The sequence below is a fragment of the Bos indicus x Bos taurus genome, chromosome 7 (assembly GCF_003369695.1).
Source record: "Bos indicus x Bos taurus breed Angus x Brahman F1 hybrid chromosome 7, Bos_hybrid_MaternalHap_v2.0, whole genome shotgun sequence".
Classification (NCBI taxonomy): Eukaryota; Metazoa; Chordata; class Mammalia; order Artiodactyla; family Bovidae; genus Bos; species Bos indicus x Bos taurus.
In genome coordinates this window covers 53,172,922-53,177,483 of record NC_040082.1, presented here as the reverse complement: position 1 = coordinate 53,177,483, position 4,562 = coordinate 53,172,922, and positions in this window count along the sequence as shown.

Sequence of the window (4,562 nt, the reverse complement as noted above, 5' to 3'; positions counted from 1 at the left end):
GAGTTTGAGAGGAGGATCGGCTTTTCGGTGGATTGCTTCATCCTTTCATTTAATTTTCAATACGTATTTACTGTGTGTAAGTATACTTTGCCTACACCCTGTGCCGATGGTGCTAGGGATTAGTGTAACAGTGAAAAATACACGTCCAGGTTCTGCTTTGGGATGTACATTCTAGCAAAGGAGACAGACTGTGTGTAAGTCAGCATATAAGAAACATTTAGCATGCCATAACTACTGAAGTCTTCAAGCTCTAGGGCCCAAGAGCCACAACTGCTGAAGCCTGCATGCCCTGGAGCCAGCAAGTCACAATTACTGAGTCTGCATGCTGCAACTCCTGAAGCCTGTGTGCCTAGAGCCTGTGTTCCACAAGAAAAGCCACCACAGAGAGAAGCCCACACACCACAACTAGAGAAAGCCTATGTGAAGCAACAAAGACCAGCACAGCCAAAAGTAAATAAAGCAGTATGTTCAGTATGTTCATGTTAAAAAATAAAAGAGAGAGACATTTAAAGTTTGTTCAGTGGGCTCTGAAAGCACTTAACAGGCAATTTAAGACTTGGGGAGCTGGAAGGTGACACGTGAGCTGAGACTGGAAGGTTGAGACAAAACCAGCTGAGAGAAGAGCCTAGAGCTCTGTGAGAAGACTGAGTAGTGAGTATAAACCTGCTTGCTGGGTCCCTGAACTTGGTGTGGGAGCAGGGGTCAGCATGGAGGGAAGGCCAGAGGGGAGGGGAGGGACCTGCGTCATGGAGGGACCCTGCAGTCTGCAAAGGAACTTGGATTTTCTTCTGAGTAAATCTTAGCAATAGAGGAAGCTGTTGAAGCATCGCTGTTTTTGTTTTTAAAAGATTATTCTCTCAGTAGGAACTTTTTGTCTTAGAATTTACAATAGACTTTCCCAAAAGTATCGTAAGGCTTAGGATTGGTTCAAGATGGTGGAGTAGAAGGATGTGCACTCATCTCCTTCTGTGAGAGGACCAAAATTGCAACTAGCTATTGGACAACTATAGACAGCAGGATGCTGGAATCCACCAAAAAAAGATAACCCACATCCAAAGACAAAGGAGAAACTGCACTGAGATGGTAGGAGGGGTGCAGTCATGACAAAATCAAATCCCATACCCACTGGGTGGACAACCCACACACTGGAGAATAGGAATACCAAAGAAGGTCTCCCTCTGTTGTAAAGGGTCTAGGCCCCCATCAGGTTTCTCAGCCTGGGGGTTCAGAAAGGGACTAGGAATTCCCAGGGGATGGGACTTTGAAGGCCAGTGAGATTTGATTTCAGGACTCTCAGAGGACTGAGGGGATGAGGACATCATTCTTGGAGGGTACACACAAAATCTTGTGCACATTCAGTTCAGTTCAGTCGCTCAGTCGTGTCCGACTCTGCGACTCCATGAATCACAGCACGCCAGGCCTCCCTGTCCATCACCAACTCCCGGAGTTCACCCAGATTCACATCCATTGAGTCAGTGATGCCATCCAGCCATCTCATCCTCTGTTGTCCCCTTCTCCTCCTGCCCCCAATCCCTCCCAGCATCAGAGTCTTTTCTAATGAGTCACCTCTTCACATGAGGTGGCTAAAGTACTGGAGTTTCAGCTTTAGCATCATTCCTTCCAAAGAAATCCCAGGGCTGATCTCCTTCAGAGTGGACTGGTTGGATCTCCCAGGGGAAAGGAGCAGTGATACCACAAGAGACTGAACCAGACCTCCCTGCTGGTGTTGAAGGGTCTTCTGCAGAGGCATGGGGTGGCAGTGGCTCACCACAGGGACAGGGGAACTGGCAGCAGCAGTTCTGGGAAGTGCCCATTGGTGTGGGCCCTACTGGAAGACGTCATTAGCCCTAGCTTAGGTCGCACAGAGTCAGACACAACTGAAGCAACTTAGCAGCAGCAGCAGCAGAGGCTATAGACTCCAGGGCCAAGCAACTAACAGGGAGGGAGCACAGCCCCACCCATCAGCAGACATTGGATTAAAGTTTTACTGATTGCAGCCCTGCCCACCAGAGCAACACCCAGTTTTTCCCACCACCAGTCCCTCCCATCAGGAAACTTGAACAAGCCTTTTAGATAGCCTTTTCCACTAGAGGGCAGACAAGAAGCAAGAAGAACTACAACTGAGTCTCCAGAACAAAAACATAATCAGAAAGTTAAAGTGAAAATGCAGAGGATTATGTTCCAGATGAAGGAACAAGATAAAACCCCAGAAAAACAACTGAATGAAGTGGAGATAGACGACCTTCCAGAAAAAGAATTCAGAACAATGATAGTGAAGATGATATAGGATTTTGGGGAAAAAAATGCAGAATATGCAAGAAATTTTACCGAAGAACTAAAGAGCCAACAAAGAGAGGTAAACAATACACTAGAGGAATCACTAACAGAATAATTAATGCAGAAGAACACAGAAGTGACCTGGAAGACATAATGGTAGAAATCATTGCTGCAAAACAGAATATAGAAAAAAGAATGAAAAATAAAAAATGGAGACAGCCTAAGAGACCTCTGGAACAACACTGAATGTACCATCATCCACATTGTAGGGGTCCCAGAGAGAGGGGGGTGGGGACCTGAGAAAATATTTGGAGAGATAATAGCTGAAAACTTTCCTAACACAGGAAAGGAAGTAGTCAACCATATCCAAAAACTGCAGAGAGTTCCAGGAAGAATAAACCAAAGGAGGAACACACCAAGACACAGTAATCAAAGTGATAAAAAGAAAGATAAAATGTTAAGAGCAACAAAGGAAAAATGACAAGTAACATATAAGGGAACTCCCATAAGGTTCTCAGCTGATTTCTCAACAGAAACTCTGCAAGTCAGAAGGGAGTGGGATGATATATTTAAAGTAATGAAAGGGAAGAACTTACAGCCAAGAATAATCTACCCAGCAAAACTCTGTTCAAATTTGATGGAGAAATCAAAAGCTTTACAGACCAAAACAATTAAGAAAATGGTAATAGGATCATACATACTGATAATTACCTTAAATGTAAATGGATTAAATGCACCAACCAAAAGACATAGACTGGCTGGGTGAATACAAAAACAAGACCTGAATACATGCTGTCTACAAGAGACCCACCTCAGACCTAGGGGTACTTACAGACTGAAAGTAAGGAGATGGGAGAAGGTATTTCATGCAAATAGAAATCAAATGAAAGCTGGAGTAGCAATACTTATAGCAGAAAGTTTACAAGGTATGTACAGGAAAGAAAGAAGTGAACATCTAGAAGATCACTCTGTCTCCCAAGTTAGGGCAGGGGGCAAGATTAGGAGGCATGTGACTTCCCTTGTGGTCCAGTGGTTAAGACTTTGTCTTCCAATGCAGGGGATGCGAGTTCAATCCCTGGAGGGGAGCTGAAATCCCACATGCCTCAGGGCTAAAAAAACAAAGCATAGAACAGAAGCAATATTGTAACAAATTCAAAGAAGCCTTAACAAATTATTTTTTAATCTTAAAAAAAAAAAAAAAAAAAGACTAGGAGGCAGAGCTAGGTGGGGGCTGTGTGGGAGGCAGGCTGGACCAGAGTGGTGCCGTGGCGATGGGCAGAAATGGATGGACAGGAGGTGCCTTTGGGATTTGCAGCTTCAGGACCAGCTGATGAGTTGGAGGTGGCAGAGGATGACTGACAGCTGCCGGGGCTAGGAGGACAAACCAATCAGCCGTGACACGCAATAGAAGAAATGTGGCACCTGTGGGCTCCGTTGTGGGTGCTCTGTGGGCCAGGGGCCCAGAGCCATTACTTGCGTGTCTTTGCTCTTTCCTTCTGCTTGGCCTGGGTGATTATACCTGACAGGTCTCAGGGAGGCAGCCCTCATAAAAATGGCTGTAAAGCCTTTTGCTAATATGCCGCCTCCCATAAATGTCAGGTGATGAGAATTACAGCCCCGCAGGCTCATCAAAGAGCAGGCCGTGGCTTGAGGAAGCCACAGCGACTGTGAGGGCACCGAACTGTCTTTCCCAGCTGTATTTTAGTGTTGGGGAAAATGTGACCGGAGGAAGTGGAGTGCAAGCTGAAGGCAAAGTGGCTCAGAGCCTTTCTTGGAAGTTGTAATTATCAAATCTGTTCTGCAAAGCTCCTCTTCCCTTTGCCCAGGGCTTCTGCAAGGTGAAGGGGAGCACCATCTTCACTTGTACTAACTCAGCCAGGAGGAGTGGGAGTGTTAGGGAACCTGGCCTGGGGCAGCCTCTCATTCTGGCAGTAAACAACATACTGTTTCCCACCTCTTCCAAGCCTTGACCCACCTGTCAGCTAATTAAGACCCAGCACCCAGGAGTGTTTCCCTGCTCACCAGCTGTCTGGCGGCCCTTTGATGCACCCCATATGTCTCAGCCCCAACCCCAACCCCCTTTCTTTCTCCCCTTTTGTGTGTCTTTCTGTAATAGGCACTCAACATACAGCTAAAAATCACTGGGATAATATGATAAAACATGGCATTATGCTGGGGTCCTGGAAACTGGGCTGGGGGTGGCAGGGAGTGAAGAAATATGATATGAAAAAGTCCCGGTTCAGAAGTTACTCATCTCACTGACTGCCAGCTGGATGAGTAACTTC